Source organism: Mobula hypostoma, chromosome 29, assembly GCF_963921235.1.
Source record: "Mobula hypostoma chromosome 29, sMobHyp1.1, whole genome shotgun sequence".
In the NCBI taxonomy this organism is placed as follows: domain Eukaryota; kingdom Metazoa; phylum Chordata; class Chondrichthyes; order Myliobatiformes; family Myliobatidae; genus Mobula; species Mobula hypostoma.
This window is the reverse complement of record NC_086125.1, coordinates 20724472-20746273: the sequence shown is the minus strand read 5'-3', so window position 1 is coordinate 20746273 and position 21802 is coordinate 20724472. Positions and strand designations below refer to the sequence as shown.

The 21802-nt window shown below is 44.3% G+C and overlaps 1 non-coding gene across 1 annotated transcript; it reads left to right on the top strand.

The window, feature by feature from the left end:
- Nucleotides 1-2432: 2432 nt before the first annotated feature.
- Nucleotides 2433-2517, top strand: trnar-ucu (transfer RNA arginine (anticodon UCU)). The gene is given in 2 exon segments: nucleotides 2433-2469; nucleotides 2482-2517. It is a non-coding gene; the product is annotated as a tRNA-Arg (tRNA).
- Nucleotides 2518-21802: the final 19285 nt, after the last annotated feature.

Below are 21802 nucleotides of genomic sequence, written 5' to 3'. Positions count from 1 at the left end.
ATGGAGCATGAATGCAGCTCGGTAAAATATTTTGTATTCCTTGAGATTTCTATTCTCTTTACAACATATTGCTGTGTGCCTAAACATAGCTCCAACACCATCCATAAACTTGCTGATGACCTATTTGTTGTTGGCAGCATCTCAGATGGTGACGAAGAGGCATGCAAAAGTCTGCTAGGTTGGCTGGTTGAGTGATGTTGCAACGACCACCTTACACTCAACAGCAGTAGGACCAAGGAACTGATTGTGGACTTCAGCAACAGGAAGTTGAGGGAACACATACCAGTCCTCGTCCAGGGGTCAGCAGTGGAAAGGTGAGCAGCTTCAAGTTCCTGGGTGTCAACATCTCTGAAGATCTATCCTGGGCCCAACATGATGAAGGCACACCACTGTCTATATTTCATTAGGAGATTGAGGAGATTCGGTATGCCATCAAAAACTAGCAAATTTCTACAGATGTACCATGGAGAGAATTCTGACTGGTTGCATCACCGTTTAGTACATGATTGGAAAAAGCTGCAGAGTGTTGTAGACAGTCAGCTCTATCATAACTATTCTCATTACTACCATCAATGAGGAGATACAGGAGCCGAAAGATGCACACTCAACGTTTTAGGAACACCTTCTTCAACCTTAACCATTAGATTTTTGAATGGTCCAATAACTCATGAACACTATCTTGCAACACACACAAAATGCTGGTGGAAAACAGCAGGCCAGACAGCATCCATAGGAAGAAGCACAGTCGATGTTTCGGGCTGAGACCCTTCGTCAGGACTAACTGAAAGAAAAGATAGTAAGAGATTTGAAAGTGGGAGGGGGAGGGATGGAGCTAAGAGCTGGAAAGTTGATTGGCAAAAATGATACGAGGCTGGAGAAGGGAGAGGGTCATGGGACGGGAGGCCTTGGGAGAAAGAAAGGGGGAGGGGAGCACCAGAGGAAGATGGAGAGCAGGCAAGGAGTTACTGTGAGAGGGACAGAGAGAGAGAAAAAAGGGAAAAATAATAAATAAATAATTAAATAAATAAATAATGGAAACAACAGGAATTCTGCAGATGCTGGAAATTCAAGCAACACACATCAAAGTTGCTGGTGAACGCAGCAGGCCAGGCAGCATCTCTAGGAAGAGGTGCAGTCGACATTTCAGGCCGAGACCCTTCGTCAGGACTTCCTTCAGTTAGTCCTGACGAAGGGTCTCGGCCTGAAACGTCGACTGCACCTCTTCCTAGAGATGCTGCCTGGCCTGCTGCGTTCACCAGCAATGGATTCAGTAAGAACGGGAGGAGGGGCATTAATGGAACTTAGAGAAGTCAATGTTCATGCCATCAGGTTGGAGGCTACCCAGATGGAATTATAAGGTGTTGTTCCTCCAACCTGAGTGTGGCTTCATCTTGACAGAAGAGGAGGCCATGGATAGACATATCAGAATGGGAATGGGACGTGGAATTAAAATGTGTGGCCACTGGAAGATCCTGCTTTCTCTGGCAGGCAGAGCGTAGGTGTTCAGCGAAGTGGTCTCCCAATCTGCATCGGGTCTCACCAATATATAGAAGGCCACATCCCTAATTTATTTATTTTCTCTCTCTTTTCCTCTCACAATAACTCCTTGCCTGTTCTCCATTTTACTTGTGCTCCAGTATCGTCTAAACAGAATATTGCTCTATTTTTGTACTATATATATATATATCTTATTGTTATATATGTAATAGTCTAATATATTTTATTGTAATATTTGTAACGCACTGTACCTCAGCCGGAAAACAATTTTTACGGCATATCTCAGGGATAATAAACCTGAATTTGAGATTATATGAAGCCGTTTCCCATTCTTTTTATAAAATTGCGCAGCACAACTCAGCATGTTCAAAGGTAATGCACATTGTTTTTAACACGCAGCCATCATGTCGATGTTCTAACTGACCGGAGATAAGCCGTCGCGGCCGCCATTTTGAACGCGCCGGTGGCGCCATTCGGTCGGCAGCCGCCTTCGGCCCCGAGCGGACGCGTTGCCAGTGGCAACGGCTGGCTGACGTTCTCCGCCCCTCGGCGAGCGGGTCCCGGGCCGGGGCGGGCAGCTCCTAGCGGCGGCAGCCGGTACGGGCGCCGGTTTCATCGGCCGCCGAGCCATCCACCCCAACACACACACACAGACATCGAAGCTAATTTCACTTTACCTCACCGGCGAAGCCTCCGGGGGTAGATGCTGACCTAGCAAGGTGATAGCTAAAAGGAAGAAATGGCAAGTAATTATCTGAGATTCTGCAAATGCTGGAAAATCTTGAGCAACAAATGTGAAATGGTGGGGGAGTTCAGCGAGTCAGGGGGCATATATGGAGGGGCATAAACAGTGGCATGATCGGAGTTGAGAGCCTGCAGCTGTACGCTTGCAATGTGAGAACGAGTAGTCTATTTCCAGGTTGGATCCAACAGGTGGCTCCGTGGCGCAATGGATAGCGCATTGGACTTCTAGCGGTTGAAGTAATTCAAAGGTTCCGGGTTCGAGTCCCGGCGGAGTCGAAAATCTTTTACATCCCCTGTATTAATATTTCAGAAATATTTATCAGCATCCCCTTGACTGTATTAATTTTTCAAAAATATTTATGAACATTTAAAATAGTCATTTAATTTTACAGGAGTATAGGACATTTCTTTTATTTCCAGCTTTTATTAACCAATAGGGGAAATAAGTATTTTAATTTTGTTTTGTTTTTCTTTAGTGGTTATATTTATAAGATAAGGTTAGATTAGATTAGTTTTATTGCAATTTAATTCCTTGTTTGCATGGCGCTCACGGAGTGAACACTGTACATGGTAATAATAAATACAACAATAATCACAGCCACCAGCACAAACACATAGCACAAATATTGTAGCGCAGTTGGTGAAAATATTGTGACAATAGTGCAAGAAGAAATGCTAAAATGATAGTAATGGAATAATTGAGAGCAGTAGAATTAACGGCACTAGAACCTGGCAGCACCACTGGGAAGTGAGTGTGAAACAGATGATAAATTTTAAAATACAAATTTATTTGTTTTTGAGGGTTTTTAAAAATTCATTGCTGAGGGAAATAAATCTGGTGTTTTATAAATCTCCTAAAAATGAGGACTGAATTTAGATAATAAAAAAAACGTACATTTTAATGTCATTTGGAATTGTTGCAGGGATCAGTGTCAAGTTGAGGTATCTTTAAAAAAATAATATTATTGTGTTCTTTTCCGCAAAATATGAACTGTTTTTATTTTTCTGATCCGGTGATATTTTTCTGATCAGCTGGCTGTGTTTAAGTCAGAATTGAGCTGGAAATAATAGAGCCTGATGTCAACTCTAACAGAGAAAAAACAAAATTGATGTTTCAACTCAATGAGTTTTCATCACAAAATTAGAGAAAATACAAATTTTAAGATACAGGCATAAGAGAACAAAACACAAAGTTCAGAGTTCAAAGGTTCAAAGTAAAATTTATTATCAGAGCACATACAACCTTGAGATTCTTTTTATCTGTGGGTGTACTCAGCAAATCTATAGAGCAATAACTGTAAACAGGATCAATGGGCAACAAACTATTCAAATGCAGATGTAAATAAATAGCAATAAATAACGAGAGAATGAAATGACAAGATCAAGAGTCCTTAAAGTGAGACCAGTGGTTGTGGGAGCACCAGAAATAGATTGAGTGTAGCTACCCCCTTTTGTTCAAAGGCCTAATGGTTGAGCGGTAGTAACTGTCCTTGCTTGAACCTTGTGGTGAAAGTCCTGAGGCACTTGTACCTTCTACCTGATGGCAGAGGAAAGAGCATGGCCTAGGTGGTGAGGATCTTTGATGATGGATGCTGCTTTTCTATGGCAATGTTTCATATAGATGCGCTCAGTGGTTGGGAGGGCTTTACCTATGATGTACTGGGCTGAATCCACTACCTATGGTAGGATTTTCCACTCAAGGCCTTTGTTGTTCCCACACCAGGCCGTAATGCAGCCAGTCAGTACCCTTTCCACCACACATCTATAGAAGTTTGTCAAAGTTTTTGATGACATGCTAAATCTCCACAGACTCCTGAGAACTACTGCACAGAGTCTTGTCATCTTCAGAAGTTTTCTGATGACTCTGCCATAGTTGGATGCATCAGCAAGGGAGATGAGGCCGAGTACAGGGCTACGATAGGAAACTTTGTCACATTGTGTGAGCAGAATTATCTGCAGCTTAATGTGAAAAAGACTAAGGAGCTGGTGGTAGACCTGAGGAGAGCTAAGGTACCGGTGACTCCTGTTTCCATCCAGGGGGTCAGTGTGGACGTGGTGGAGGATTACAAATACTTGGGGATATGAATTGACAATAAACTGGACTGGTCAAAGAACACTGAGGCTGTCTACAAGAAGGGTCAGAGCCGTCTCTATTTCCTGAGGAGACTGAGGTCCTTTAACATCTGCCGGACGATGCTGAGGATGTTCTACGAGTCTGTGGTGGCCAGTGCGATCATGTTTGCTGTTGTGTGCTGGGGCAGCAGGCTGAAGGTAGCAGACACCAACAGAATCAACAAACTCATTCGTAAGGCCAGTGATGTTGTGGGGATGGAACTGGACTCTCTGACGGTGGTGTCTGAAAAGAGGATGCTGTCCAAGTTGCATGCCATCTTGGACAATGTCTCCCATCCACTACATAATGTACTGGTTGGGCACAGGAGTACATTCAGCCAGAGACTCATTCCACCGAGATACAACACAGAGCGTCATAGGAAGTCATTCCTGCCTGTGGCCATCAAACTTTACAACTCCTCCCTTGGAGGGTCAGACACCCTGAGCCAATAGGCTGGCCCTGGACTTATTTCCTGGCATAATTCACATATTACTATTTAACTATTTATGGTTTTATTACTATTTATTATTTATGGTGCAACTGTAACAAAACCAATTTCCCCCGGGATCAATAAAGTATCACTATGACTATGGACTATGGAAGTAGAGGTGCCGTCGAGCTTTCTTTGTAATTTTATTTATATGATGGATCCAAGACAGGGCCTCTGAGATAGTGACACCCAGGAATTTAAAATTATTAACCCTCTCCACCTCTGATGAGTACGGGCTCAAGGACATCTGGTTTCTCTTTCATGAAGTCTACAAACAGTTCCTTGGTTTTGTTGACATTGAGTGAAAGCTTGTTGTTATTATAGCACTCTGCCAATTTTTCAATCTCCTTCCTGTATGCTGATTCATCACCCCCTTTGATAACAGTCCACAACAGTCATGGTCATCAGCAAACTTGCATATGGCATTGCAGCCGTGCTTAGCCACACAGTCACAAGTGTAAAGCGAGTAGAGCAGGGGGCTAAGCACACATTCCTGTGGTGCACCTGTGTTGAAGGAGATTGTAGAGGCACAATAGATGATGAATAAACTCTTCTCGGACTTCCAGCTGGGTACAGGTATCGATTCTAACCAATGTTTCGAATGCAGACTCTGCCATCTTCATCAGGGATGATGCCTGGGCATGTCTAATCTGGTCGTATTTATACTCCTATAGTCCGTAACTGCTGATTGGTTAGTCCTCATCCAATCAGGTTTCCACTGTCCCACCTTGATTACAATTGAATTCCAGTTCTTATTTACAGTGAGACCTACATCCTTGTTAAAATTCCTTTTCTCCAGTTTTATTTCAATGGCTTCCTTCACCAGACGGTCCCACAGATCATTGGCACTACACAGTAGTTCTGTGCCGTCAAAGTCAATCCTATGGCTATTGCAGATGCAGTGCTCTGCTACCGCTGATTTCTCTGGATACACCTCCTGTGCTCCCTGATGCTCCTGATGTACTACCTGACGTGCTGAGTTTGTGCGTTGCTCCAGATTCAGACACTGAGATGTTAGAATATGCCATCTTCAACGGAACCCTACCATCAAACGCATTGTTACCTCCCCTCACACTCTGCAAGGATCATTCCCTCTCTGAATCCCCTGTTCGTTCATCCCTCCCCACTAATCTCCCTCCTGGCACTTATCCATACAAGCAGCAGTGCCCATTCACCTCCTCCCTCACCCCCATTCAGGGCCCAAACAGTCCGTCCAGGTGAGGCAACACTTCACCTGTGCATCTACTGTACTGGCCACTCCCAATGTGGCCTCCTCTACAACAGTGAAACCTGGCGTAGACTGGGGGACTGCTTTATTGAGCACCTTCACTCCATCTGCAAATAACAGGATTCCCTGGTGGTCAGCCATTTTAATTCCAATCCTCATTCCCATTCCAACATGTCAGTCTATCTATGGCTCCCTCTTCTGACACGATGGGGTCACCCTCAGACTGGAGGAGCAGCACCTCATTATCCATCTAGGTAGCCTCTAACCTGATGGCATGAATATCAATTCCTCCAGTTTCTGGTCATATTTCCCCCATTCCTCTTCTCTCGTCTTCAATTCAGTCCTCTGCTCCCAAGAGAAAAGCCTTAGCTTGCTCAACCTTTCCTCATAAAACATTCTCTAATCCAGGCAGCATCCTGGTACATCTCCTCTTAGATAGATATACTTTATTAATCCCGAGGGAAATTTGGATTCGTTACAGCCGCACCAACCAAGAATAGAGCGTAAATATAGCAATACAAAAACCCCCAACAATCAAACAACAAAATGCAAACTATGTCAGATGGAAAATAAGTCCAGGACCAATCTATTGGCTCAGGGTGTCTGACCCTCCACGGGAGGAGCTGCACGTTCGATGGCCACAGGCAGGAACGACCTCCTGTGCCGCCAAGTGTTGTATCATGGTGGAATGTGGCTGAAGTCCAACAGTAAAAAGTTCAATATCCAGTCTGCAAACGCGTTCCTCGATCGTAATATGCCCCGGATTGCACCATCTGATAGTTAGCCAGAACAGTAAGCACCCAACTCCTTTACGCTTACTGCTGTCAGTGCACTTCCGGTCAGCCGGAACGGTATTACCCACCGAACTCCTCTTCTCCAAAAGTCTCTGTTGTCTCAACCCGGTCGGCCCTCTTTCCTCGGCTTTGTGATCCCCCTCTGCATCCTCTGTGTGTTTTCCTCCGGATTTCAGCAGGGGTGTCCGCCGCTCTGCTTGCTAAACTGGTCGGTATTTGCTGGTCCGTGGAATACACAATGCGACCTTGCTTCTGTCCTGCGTGTTGGGATGTAACCATTTCCAGTGCTAAACCCCCTTTCTCCTCACCTGTCTACCACCTCTCTCTGGTGCCCCTCCTCCTACCCTTTCTCCCATGGCCCACTCTCCTCTCCAACCCTTTACCTTTTCCACCTATGACATCCCAGCTTTTTACTTCATCCCTCCTCCCCCACACACTTGGCTTCACCTACCACCTTGTAGCTTGTCCTCCTTCCCTCCCCATCCCCCACTCTCATGGTGGCCTCTTCCTCTGTCCTTTCCAGTCCTGATAAAGGGACTCGGCCTGAAACTTTGGCTGCTTATTCTTTTCCGTAGATGCTGCCAGATCTTCTGAGTTGCTCCACATTTTGTGTGCGTTGCTCTAAATGTATATCATTCCTCTATTTGCAGAATTTTCTGCCTCGCTTCAAGTTCTCTAACTTCCGTTAATGCCCCACCTCCCCCTCATACCCCATGCATTATTTATTTATTTATTATATATACATTCTTTCTCTCTCTCTCTCCTTTTTCTCCCTCTGTCCCTCTGACTATACCCCTTGCCCATCCTCTGGGTTTTCCCCCCTCCCCCTTTTCCTTCTCCCTGGGCCTCCTGTCCCATGATCCTCTCATATCCCCTTTGCCAATCACCTGTCCAGCTCTTGGCTCCATCCCTCCCCCTCCTGTCTTCTCCTATCATTTTGGATCTCCCCCTCCCCTTCCCACTTTCAAATCTCTTACTAGCTCTTTCTTCAGTTAGTCCTGACCAAGGGTCTTGGCCCGAAATGTCGACTGTACCTCTTCCTAGGGATGCTGCCTGGCCTGCTGCGTTCACCAGCAACTTTGATGTGTGTTGCTTGCAAATGCTGTGGTGCTTTGCCATTGCATTAGCATTTCTATGATTCCAACATTTGTAGTCTTTTGTGTTTCCATTTCTATGGCTCCCTATGTAAGATTACAAATTAGACTGTGCAGAATTGGAACAGACTTTTGACTTAGCCTGGGAATTAGTTGACAGGAATTATAAGATGATTTGATCATAGAGTGCCCTCGGGGTCTGTTGTAGCCTCCCAGCCATATTTATTAAGAACCCGAATGTTGTAACTCAGTGTTGTGGGTTCAAAGTTTAAAGTACATTTATTATCAAAGTACATATTCCTCACCATATACAGCCCTGAGATTCATTTTCTTGCAGGCATTCACAGTAAGTACAAGAAACACAATGGAATCAATGAAAGATCACACCCAACAGGACGGACAAACAACCAATGTTCGAAAGCAACAAACTGTGCAAATACACAAAGAAAGAAAGGAAAAAGAAATAATAATAATAATAAATGAATAAGCAATAACCACTGAGAACATGAAATAAAGATTCTTTGAAAGTGAGTCCATAGTTTGTGGGAACAGTTCAGTGATGGGCAAGTGAAGTTATCCCCTCTAATTTGAAAGCCTTATGTTTGAGGGTAATAACTGTTCCTGAACCTGGTGGCATGCTTCCTGTGGCTCCTGTACCTCCTGACTGCAGCAGCAAAAGGAGATCATGGGCTGGATGGTGGGGGGAGATCTTTGATGATGGATGCTGCTCTTTTGCAGCAGTATGCTCTGTGTTAAAAAAAAACTATCTCTGACATCCCCCCTATGTCTTAAAATTATGGTTTCTCATATGAGCCATTTCTGGTCTGGCCTGGGAAAAAGATGCTGGCTGTCCACCTGTCCTGAAGAAGAGTCTCGGCCCGAAATGTCAGCTGTTTGTTTACTTCCATAGAAACTGCCTGGCCTGCTGGGTTCCTCCAGCACTTTGTGTGTGCCGCTTTATCAATGCTTCTTATCGTGCTATGCACCTCTATCCAGTCACCGCTCATCCTCCTCTGCTCCCAAGAGAAGAGCCTCAGCTCGCTCAACCTTTCCTCATAAAACATGTTCTCTAATCCAGGCAGTATCCGGGTACATCTCCTCTGCAACCTCTCTAAAGCTTCCTGTAATGTCAGCTACCGGAACTGAACTCAATACTCCAAGTGTGGCTTGAGCAGAGTTTTACAGAGATGCAACATTACCTCGCGGCTCACGAACTCAATCCCCTGACTAAAGAAGGCCAACACACGATAAGCCTTCAGGTTCAAAACCTGAACCAGAATCAGGTTTCATATCACCGGGATGTGTTAGGAAATTTGCGGTTTTGCAGCAGCAGTACAGTGCAATAAGTAGTAAAAATTACAATAAGAAATACGTAAAATTTAAATAAGCGGTGCTAAAAGCAGTGAGGTAGTGTATGTGAGGTGATCATCGTCTGATCAGAAATCTGACGGCGGAGGGCAAGAAGCTGTTCCTAAAACACTGAATGTGTGCTTTCAGGCTCCTGTACCTCCTCCCTGATGGTAGTAATGAGAAGAGGACATTTCCTGGGTGATGGGGGGTGGTGGGGTGCTTAATCACGGATGCTGTCTTTTGAAGATGTCCTTGATGCTGGGGAGGCTGGTGATCTTAACCACCCTAATAGAAACTTGTTCTACCTTCTACCTAATAGAAGGAAGCAGAAACCTGGGAGTCCTGCGGGTCTCTTCTGTTTTGTAAAATTACTAAAGAGTACAAGGTAAGCTGGTTAAATGGAAATGTGATCAGCTATGATCTAACTGAGTGGTGGAACAGATTTGAGGGGCTGAATGGCCTGCTAGTACGTCACTATGAAAACAGGACTGGTCAGTGTATCAGGCAGCGTCTGTGGAGAGAGAAACGGATTCACTATTTCAAGTTAAAGCTCTTTCTTCAGAAGGGTGCATTAATTTGAAAATTAATGTTTCATATTCCATATGGTGTATATTGTCTCTGCTGCTGACCAGAGTCAGAGCGTAGAAACAGACCCTTTGGCCAATTCATTGATGTCGACTCCGTTGCCCAGCAAGCTATTCCCATTTGTGCTCTCATTATTTAGATGGCTTTTAAATGTTTCTAATGTGCCCATCTCAGCCACTCTTTTGGCATCTCATTCCCTTTTGGGCAATGAAGCTCCCCCTGATGTCCTTTTTAAATTTCTTGCCTCTGATCTACCCTCTTGTTTACAGCACCTTCTTCCTGGGAAAAAGACAAAGTGCTTTCACCCTGTCTGTGTGCCTCATGATTTTATATACCTGTATCATAAGCCCATAAGACATAGGAGCAGAATTAGGTTATTCAGCCTACTAAGCTTACTCTGCCATTCAATCTTGGCTGTTTTATTTTGCCTCTCACCACCATTCTCCTGCCTTCTCCGCGTAACCTTTGCCACCCTTACGAAGCAAGAACCTATTAGATCACCCCCTTCCTACATTTCGGGCAATAAATTCCTAGTCTATGCAACCTCTCCTTGTAACTCAGGCCCTTAAGTCCACCAAATCCTAGTAAATCTTTTCTTCCACTCTTTCGAGTTTAGTAACTTCTTTCCTATAATAGGCTGACCAAAACTAGTATTTGTTTAATGTTTCCAACATTGGCAGTAATTTGTCTTCTGATAGAAATGCACAGCCTTCCATAACAAAGAAAGCACAATGTTACTTTTGATAGACAGGCAAGGCTGGAAGGATTTGTGGAACACTGAGAAAATGAAGTAACTGAATCATAGCAGAGAGTTGTTGAATTCATGGCAGTTTTCCCCAACGGTCTATGCTGGGGAATAAAAGACCTATGTAGCAACAGCAAACAAGAGAAAATCTGTAGATACCGGAAATCCAAGCAATACACACAAAATGCTGGAGGAACTCAGCAGGCCAGGCAGCATCTATGGAGGCGGGAGGAGAAGATGGCGGTGCGCCTGCACATGCGCAACCCTCCGGTGAAAAATGATATCATATCTGTAAAATAGGGGCCTTGGACAATTCTGATTTGATGGAGAATGGACGTGAAAGCACAGAGGAACATCTGGAGAAATTTCTGAAACGCTTGTTCGCTGCTGTCGTTACTGCGTGGTCAGGAATCTTTCGGAGGGTAGGCCTCAAAATCCCTGGCCTTGCCTGCTTTTGGCGACCGAGAAGGAGGTCGAATTGTTCGGACAGAGATGGCGCTCAGTACTCGGTGTCGGAGAGCTGATCAGAGCTCGAAGTTTTCGGATGACTCAGAGTCGGATTGTGGTCAGTATGGCAGGGAGAGTTTTTCTTCCTTCTCCCATCTACGTGAGATGTGGGACATTTGAGAGACTTTGAACTTTACTGTGCTCATGGACTTCTTCATCAAGTTATGGTATTCTGCACTGTTGTAACTATATGTTATAATTATGTGGTTTTGTCCGTTTTTTCAGTCTTGGTCTGTCCTGTGTTTTGTGATATCACACTGGAGGAAATATTGTATCATTTCTTAATGCATGCATTACTAAATGACAATAAAAGATGACTACGTGTCTTCATAATCTAATCTAATCTAATCTAATCTAGGAACAGAGTAACAGCCTGAAATGTTAACAACAGCCTGCTGCGTTCACCAGCAACTTTGATGTGTGTTGCCTGAAACGTTGACTGTTTACTCTTTTCCATAGATGCTACCTGGCCTGCTGAGTTCCTCTGGCATTACCTAACAGCAGTACTGCTCATGAATGAAATGCAGCAAATTTACTACTCACAGGGTATCGTCATCTGTTATTGTAAGGAGCACTCACACCACTAACTCAAAAGGAAAACGATTAAATTTCCGTGTGCAAAAATATCTAGACTGACATGCCAGTGCTATGAGTGAGCTCAAGGTGTTTGTGTTTGGATGAGAAGTTAAGCTGTTCTCTTGGGTAGGTATAAAAGGACCTATGTTGATAAAGAACTGCAGAGTTTATTTCTGGGTGCTGGTTAATATTTATCACTTAACCAGCTTTACTGAAGCAGGTCACCTAGTTGTGATCACTGTGCCATCCAGGAGCATTGCTGTGCACAAAATGTTACCCTACCTCAGTGACAACATTTCCAAAGTATGCCCGTTTCTGAGAAGTGCTACAGGACCCATGGATAGTGTGAATATAAATGAAGGTTGACTCTGCTCCATGGTATTATTAAGGAAGGAGATTATAACCAGTCCTCTTTGGAAGTTCTTTTTCTAAATAGATTTGTTAAAGATTGAATCAAAAATCAGTGTTTACCTCATCTCTTAACACATTCCTTTTATGCTCATGAAAGAACAATTAGCTAATTATTAACAAAGGCTATTCTCATTTGGGGAGGTAATGTCACTTGTAGGTCGTTCTCACATGAATTACTTTTGTATTCTGTATTCTAAAAGTAATTCATGTGGGAATGAATTAGTAATGAAATAACTGGAAAAATACGTGGACATTTATCTTTTTAATGAATTAAAGAACATCTGACTGTTTCCTAATCATATTATCAAATCAGGTTTATTATCACTGACTTGTAAGGCATGAAATTTGTTTTCTTTGTGGGAGCAACACAATAAAAGCTACTATGAATTACAGGAAATAAGTAAGTAGTGCAATACACATAAAAGTTGCCAGCAACTTTTGTGTGTGTTGCTTGAAATTCCAGCATCTGCAGATTTCCTCGTGTTTGCGTTTTTAAGTAGTGCAATAGAAGGGCAAAATGAGGTTCATGGACTATTCAGAAATCCATTGGCGGAGGGAAAGAAACTATTCCTAAAACGTAGAGTGTGAGTCTTCAGGCTCCTGTACCTCCTTCCCAACACTAGTGATGAGAAGATGGTGAGAGTCCTTAGTTAACGATGCTGCCTTTTTGAAGCACTGGCTCTTGAGGATGTCCTCACTGGTGGGGAGAGTTGTGCTATTCATGGTCTACAACGCTCGGCAGCCTCTTGTGGTCCTGAGCACTGGAGCTTCCATTTAGGCTGTAATGTAACCAGTCAGAATGCTCTCCACTGCACCTTTCTAGAAATTAATTATTAATCTATGCTAAGAAATAAATAATAATGCTGATTTATCTTCCCTAAACTTTCTAACGTTTATATCATTCTGCCATTTGACCTGTGCCCCTCAGGAAATCAAAATAAAATAGACTTAATTAAATGTAGTTATTTTGTAATCAAACCACCAGGGGGAGTTACAGGCCCATCTCAGATGATGGCCGTTCTATCTGCATAACGATCATGTGATTAACTACTACGGTCTTGCACAGATAGCTTCAAGTTCTCATGTATCTGACAAAAGAACATAGTATGAAACTATTTAATTGTTTATTAACTAAGTTCTGGATGTTATCCAGTTTGTTAATGTTCAGGATCTTTACAGGACTGTGTCTTCCATTGGGAGGCAAAAGGAATTTATTCTTGTGGAAGGTGGTGAATCCCTGGGGTCCTCGACCCTGAAGGTTTCATAAATTATCAGGGGGAACACAGGAAGAGGGAGGGAGAGACATTTTTGTGACTATGGGGAACTGGAACAGAAGAGGAGATGAGATCGAAGGCAGATTAGCCATGGTCATATTGAATGGTGGGGCGACTGTTGTCCCTATTTTCTTGTGTTCTTACGAGTGTTACTAACACTGGTTAAAAATATTCCTGGAAGTTTCATCACATGAACGGGAGGTGTCATCTCTCCGCTATCACCTCACATCATGCAAAGTGGATATTCTCCCATTTTAAGAATGCTAATAATACAATAAAGTTATCTATAATAATAGCAGGTGAAATTTAAAGGTGAGGTAAGGCATCATGTACCACAGGGCACTTACAGCAAATGGCAAGGACCTCAGGAGCATTAACGTACAGAGGGACCTGGGGTTGGAAGCTCATCGCTCCCTGAAAATGGCGATACAGGTTGACAGGTTGTGAGCACGTGGTTAAGGCATTGGACTAGCGACCTGAAGGTCGTAGTTCGAGTCCCAGCTGAGGCAACGTGTTGTGTCCTTGAGCAAGGCACTTAACCACACATTGCTCTGCGACGACACTGGTGCTAAGCTGTATGGGTCCTAATGCCCTTCCCTTGGACAACATTGGTGTCGTGGAGAGGGGAGACTTGCAGCATAGGCAACTGCTGATCTTCCATACAACCTCGCCCAGGCCTGCGCCCTGGAGAGTGAAGATTTTCCAGGCGCAGATCCGTGGTCTCGCAAGAGTTGTGAAAAGGCACTTGGCATGCTTTCCTGCATAGGACAAGGCACTGAGGGTAAGAGCTGGGGAGATATGCTGCAACTGTAGAAGACGTCAGACAGGCCACACTTGGAGCATTGTGTGCATGTCTTTTACTACACTACAAGAGGACGTGGTGGTATTAGAAAGAGTGCAGACAATGTTCACATGGGTGTTGCCTGGAATGGAGGGCTTTGCTTGTAAAGAGTGATTAGACAGGTCGGGGTCACTCTCAGGAGTCTAAGGGGTGACCTTACTGAAGGCATAGACAGGTAAATAGTCAGATTTTCTTTCCAGAGTGAGGAAGTCTAAAACTACGGGGCATGAGTTTAAGGTGAGAGGAGAGAAATTTAAAGGAGATCTGAGGGGCACGTTTCTCCACACCGAGGGTGATAGTGATATGGAATGAGCTGCCAGGGGAAGTGGCGGAGGCAGGGACAATGATTGCTTTTAAAAGATATTTAGATAAGAAAGATATGGGCCTAATGAAGTCCAGTGAGGTTAGCACAGATAAACATCATGATTGGTGTGGACAGAAGGGCAGAAGCTGGTGGGAAGAGCTGGCTTACTTCTGTGAACTCAATTCACCTCTTAAAGAGGTTTTCTAGCGGCCTGCTGGTGTAGTGGTTAGTGCAACACCCTACAGTGCCAGTGAGAGGAGTTTAAATTCAAGTTCAAGTGTATTGTCACCTGACTGTACACATACACGACCAAACCAAACAATGTTCCTCCAGACCACAGAGCACCCACACAACGTATATCACACACAGCACATAAACCAAGATATTATACTATAAATAAGTTAATTGCATATAAATTCGAAGTGCAGCACAGGTAAACCATAAGCTGTAGCAGTAAACAGCTGGCTGTCCTAGTGACAAAAGGTTCAACCACTGCAATGTCGTCAATGCTCTTTCCTGTGTAGCCGGTCTACTGCATCTTCAACATTGATATGATGATCGTAGGTAGCCGCCTTCCTGATTATACTCCAGTCTGTGCCTTTGAGGTACTCCTGCTGCCTCTGTCTGTAAGGAATTTGTAAGTTATCCCCGTGACTGCTCCGGTTTCTTCCCACGTTCCAGAAATGCTTTAGGCTACCTGCACTCACTCACAGAAAAAAAAGAGACAGTGTCAATAGCAACAAATCTCCAACCCCACCCCCACAGATAAAAACAGTGACCTACCCCCTCACTCGCAAATAAAGAACAGCGACAGTAACATCAAAAAGCCCCTATCCCCACCCCCGCCCACACACAAAGAACTTACAGATCACCCACCCGCCAATCAACCACAAGAAAGAAAATGCCAAAAAACTGAAGGAGTCCAATCGCATAAACCTCAGAATATCGAACAGTTCTTCTGTAACTTGGAACTCACGCCTGGTCCGAAGAGTGGCCTCCGTTGGGAGTGATTGCTGACCCTCTGGTCTCATTGGGAGCAATCACTGACCCGCTGGCCTCATTGGGAGTGATCACTGACCTGGTGGCCCCATTGGGAGCAATCACTGACCCTCTGGTCTCATTGGGAGCAATCACTGACCCTCTGGTCTCTTTGGGAGAGATCACTGATCCTCTGGCCTCATGGGGATCAATCTCTAACCCTCTGGTCTCATTGGGAGCAATCATTGACCTGGTGGCCCCATTGGGAGCAATCACTGACCCTCTGGTCTCATTGGGAGAGACCACTGACCCGGTGGCCCCATTGGGAGCAATCACTGACCCTCTGGTCTCTTTGGGAGCAATCACTGACCCTCTGGCCTCATTGGGAGTGATCACTGACCCTTTGGTCTCTTTGGGAGAGATCACTGACCCTCTGGCCTCATTGGAAGTAATCACTGACCCTCTGGTCTCATTGGGAGTGATCACTGACCTGGTGGCCCCATTGGGAGCAATCACTGACCCTCTGGTCTCATTGGGAGCAATCACTGACCCTCTGGTCTCTTTGGGAGAGATCACTGATCCTCTGGCCTCATGGGGATCAATCTCTAACCCTCTGGTCTCATTGGGAGCAATCATTGACCTGGTGGCCCCATTGGGAGCAATCACTGACCCTCTGGTCTCATTGGGAGAGACCACTGACCCGGTGGCCCCATTGGGAGCAATCACTGACCCTCTGGTCTCTTTGGGAGCAATCACTGACCCTCTGGCCTCATTGGGAGTGATCACTGACCCTTTGGTCTCTTTGGGAGAGATCACTGACCCTCTGGCCTCATTGGAAGTAATCACTGACCCTCTGGTCTCATTGGGAGCGATCACTGACCCTCTGGCCCCATTAGAAGCAATCACTGACCCTCTAGCCTCATTGGGAGAGATCACTGACCCTCTGGCCTCATTGGGAGTGATCATTGACCCGCTGGCCCCATTGGAAGCAATCACTGACCCTCTGGCCTCATTGGGAGTGATCACTGACCCTTTGGTCTCTTTGGGAGAGATCACTGACCCTCTGGTCTCATTGGGAGAGATCACTGACCCTCTGGCCTCATTGGAAGGAATCACTGACCCTCTGGTCTCATTGAGAGCGATCACTGACCCTCTGGTCCCGTTGGAAGCAATCACTGACCCTCTAGCCTCATTGGGAGCGATCATTGACCCTCTGGCCCCATTGGAAGCAATCACTGACCCTCTAGCCTCATTGGGAGCGATCACTGACCCTTTGGTCTCTTTGGGAGAGATCACTGACCCTCTGGCCTCATTGGGAGTGATCACTGACCCTCTGGTCCCATTGGAAGCAATCACTGACCCTCTAGCCTCATTGGGAGCGATCACTGACCCTCTGGCCCCATTGGAAGCAATCACTGACCCTCTAGCCTCATTGGGAGCGATGACTGACCCTCTGGTCCCGTTGGGAGTGATCGCTGACCAAGTCCGAATGCCATCATTCAGGCTTCCCAAACCATTTATCATCGGTAAGGTGGTAGGGAGGTTACTGGGATTGCAGGGATAATGGGATATTTTCTAGTTTTCTGTGTGTATGTATTTACCACAGTATCAAGGAATTTGACACTGGCCTGGGCAATGCAGCCCATTTGATTGGCACCTCCGTCTACTTCGTTAAACATCCACTCCCTTCCTCATCAGTGCACAGTGGCACCGGTGTGTGCCGTTCGTAAAATGCTCAAGGCTACCTTGTTACAGGAAAGAGGACAGCAGGTACATACAATATCACACCTAATAATTACTCACCAAATCAAACACCATCCTGATTTGGATAAAATTGAGTCTTTCACCATTGCTAGATCAAACACCCGGAACTTATGTGAGCATCTGTTTATAGTTCTCAGAGATCACACTCAACTTTCATGTAGCAAATAAACTTACGGATCTGCACTACTCCCAAAGTCAAAGTCAGGAATACCTTCTCAGAAATGCGCCTCGGAATTTTTGCTGCTCTTGGTCCCATTTGTCACTGCTGCGTTCCTGTGCATGGGCACAGTGCAGAGTGCTTGAATCTTGCCAAATGCAATCTCTGTTCGAAGGGCACGGTGCTCCTGCAGGTTCCTTTGTGGTAACTTTCTGGCATGTGCGTTTTGCACAAGAAAGCTGCCTCCTGACTGCACTTTCCTTTGAAACTCATACAGCTGAATGACCGCTGGATATATTGTCATGACACTCCTCGAAGTCTACTCTCTGAGGTCAAAGCTACAAGGAACGTGAAGGCAGTTTTGATACCACCTCTTATCAGATCTCTGTCCTGCTTCGTTTTAACTTACTTCTCATTTAACATAGAACATAGAATAGTACAGCATGGATTCATTTGATGAATCATTTGATGAGCATGGATTCACTTCCCTTTTAAAAATAATTTCTTCTGATATTTATAGAGTTCACAGAATTATAGAGCATGGAAACAGGCCCAGCTGGTCTATGTTAACCAAAAGGCCCCACTTAGTCTAGTTCCATTTGCCAGCAATAGGCCCATAACCTTCTAAACCTTTTCACCCTTTCATTCCATGTACCTGTCCAAATATCTTTTAAAAGCAGTTATTGTACTACCCTCAAACACCTTGCATGGCAGCTCATCCCACATACACACCATCCTTTGTATAAAGAAATTGCTCAAGTTTCTGTTAAACTTCTGTACTCTCACCTTAAACCTCTACTTTTTAGACCTTGATTCCCCAACCCTGAGAAAATAAACTGAGTGTATTCACCTTATCTGTTCCCCTTATGATTTGATACGTCTCTCAGTCTCCTACACTTCACGGAACTGAGAACTAGCCTCCCCCTATAACTCCGCTCCTCTAATCCTAGCGATGTCCTTCTATATCTTTCTGGTCACCAATCTGAAGGAAGTCCTCTTGAAATTACCAAGGGTGTGGTGACAGGGCTCCCAATTTAGGTCAGTGTGGTTGAGGTTTCTTCCATAGATAGTTGTGCAACATTCTCCCATGACTTTCAGTATTGTTAAAAGCTATTTTTTTCCAGAATCTAACAGCATCTGCTGACCAATGATTTATTTTTAATTCTTGACAGAATCAAATTTTGGCTATTGCATGCAACTGGCATCTTTGGAAACCTAAAAGATGCCAAGGTATGTGAAATTTTTGCACCAAAATTTTTATTAGCAGTTAGTAATAACCCTCACCATCCTGACCATTCTCTCTTCTCGTTGCTGACGTTTGGCGGGAGGTACAGGAGCCTTATTTCCCGTACCTTCAGGTTTAGTAACAGTTATTACCCTTCAACCATCAGGCTCCTGAACAGAGTGGGTAACTTCACCCACCTCAACTCTGAACTGATTCCACAACCTATGGATCCATTGTTGAGGACTCTACAGCTTAGATGTTGATAGTTTTATTTATGTTTGTTTGTTTATTTATTGATAGCTTACACAGTTTGTCTTCTTTCTGCATGTTAGTTGTCTCTCAGTCTTTTGTGTGCAAGTTTCATTAATTGTATTGTATTTCTCTGAATCCCTGCAAGACAGTGAATCTCACGTTAGTACTGTATAGGGTGACATATATATAGTTGGATAATAAATTTACTTTGAACTTTGAACTTCTGAACTTGCAAGTTTGAGTAAGGTTGTTTTAATTTTTTGCCCCTTGCACGGATGAAGATCCAGGCCAGTTTCTTTAAACAGAACAGGCAAAAAAAAGGTTTAATTCAGTAGATGCTTCACTTATTCTTTAATAGAGATGACATCAATTATAGATTTTATCGGTAAATGCAGAATAGATCCCAGCTTTAATTCCCAGCCCAGGCTGAGTTACTGACCTCAAATTGGGCAACTTTGGATAAAATTAGCTTTATATTCCTGTCCTAGGAAAGGGAATTTAAACCATGGCTCCCGCTCCTGATCTCTATCTCACGACACACGCTGAAATGTGCACGTTTTTTAGATGTGGGCTAAGGACAAAATCGTTTGTGACATCTCATATTATGGAGCAATCTGCCAGTGCTCACTGCTTGACCTTGCACATAAAAGGGAAAACAGCCTCACTTGTCAGCAAGGGCAGCTTTCAAGAGAGAAGAAATTCTGCGTTGTGTTCCTTGTCTCCTCCTGTTAATTTGGCAGGGTATCAGCGGATATCCAAGGGGAATAGCATTAATAGCTGCTATTAGTTGTTCATCTGGAGGTTCTGTAGATCTCCTGTAATACTCCATCTGGTAGATGAAGCATTACTAGTTAATCAGTGAGTGGAGCTTCATGTAAGAATATAAGAAATGGGAGCTGAAGAAGGCTGTTTTGTTCTTTAAGCCTGCTTTAACACTTATTGAAACCATGGCCTGATTTATTAAAATTCCGGGCTGTTTGCAGCACATCTTGGTTGTTGACACTGTAAATTTTGATGTACATGTGATAAAAAATCTGAATCTAAGTGGTTTATCTTATTTAGTTTTTTAAAAATTATCGAGATACTGTGCAGAACAGCCCTTTCCAGCCCAGTACTGCGCAGTAACTCACCTTTTTAACACTAGCCTAGTCACAGGACAATTTCCAACGATCAGTTAACCTACTAAGTGGTGCATTTTTGGATTGTGGAAGGACAACGGAGCACTCGGAGGAAACCCATGCATTTCTCTGGGAGAACGTACAAACTCCTTACAGACAGTGCCGGAATTGAACTCGGCTCTGAGTGTCGCGCCAGCCACTATGCCACCACACCGCCATTTTCCTGCTGTAGCCGGATTCCTGTAATGCCCTAATCTTTCTGAAGGAGTTCAATGACTGAGCCTCCCCCGCACCCCGCTTCTGAGAATTACAAATTCTCCGTGAAGAAGTTTCTTCTCATCTTTCCCCTGAACTGCCTTCCACGTGGTCGCAGGGAGAACTTACTAAAGTTGTCGCAGGAAAGCAGCGTCTCTCATCAGGAACCCCACCACCCAGGACATGCCCTCTTCTCACTGCTGCCATCAGGAAGAAGATACGGGAGCTTTAGGACTTACACAACCAGGTTCAGGAACAGACACTACCCCTCCATCATCAGACTCTTGAACCAAAGGCAATAACTTCACTTGCCCCAAGTGTGAAGATCTATGGAGGCCAATATCCTTACCTCACACAATCTATGCTATTATTTCTTTGAAAAATTCATTCAAAATTGTCAGCAACTACAATGCATGACAACTGTTTCTAATCTTTTTTTTGCTGAGCATTTTCTAATTTCTTCTCACATTGTGGATAATAAAGGATATTAGATCATGAAGACAGCAGTCCTCTTTTATTGTCATTATTTTATATACATTATTTCCTCTGGTGTGATATCACAAAACACAGGACAGACCAAGACTGAAAAAACTGACAAAACCACATAATTATAACATATAGTTACAAACAGTGTAACAGTACCATAACAACAGGAATTCTGCAGATGCTGGAAATTCAAGCAACACACATCAAAGTTGCTGGTGAATGCAGCAGGCCAGGCAGCATCTGTAGGAAGAGGTACAGTCGACGTTTCAGGCTGAGACCCTTCGTCAGGACTAACTGAAGGAAGAGTTAGTAAGAGATTTGACACTTTCAAATCTCTTACTAACTCTTCCTTCAGTTAGTTCTGACGAAGGGTCTCGGCCTGAAACGTCGACTGTACCTCTTCCTAGAGATGCTGCCTGCCCTGCTGCGTTCACCAGCAACTTTGATGTGTGTAACAGTACCATAGCTTGATGAAGAAGTCCATGAGCACAGTAAAGATCAGAGTTTCTCAAATGTCCCACATCTCACACAGACGGGAGAAGGAAGAAAAACTCTCCCTGCCAAGCCGACCACAATCCGACTCTGAGTCATCCGAAAACTTCGAGCTCTGATCAGCTCTCGGACACCGAGTACTGAGTGCCATCTCTGTCCGAACGATTTGACCTCAACCTCGGTTGCCAACAGCAGGCAAAGCCGGGGATTTTGAGGCCTACCCTCCGAAAGATTCCCGACCACACAGTAACAACAGCAGCGAACGGGCATTTCAGAAATTTCTCCAGACGTTCCTCTGTGCTTTCACATCCATTCTCCATCAATATACAGTATTTGGTAAGATTTTCAGCAAATATTGACTGGTCACTCCCTGGCATCCTTTTTCTTTTACTTGGATATGTGTGTAGGATTTGCCACTTACCAGCTCTAACATATACTTCCTGACTACAAACATTTTTGTGCCTGTGCTATCTCTATCTAATCTGTCTTTCTCTGGGAAATATACAACCCGGACTTTTTCCA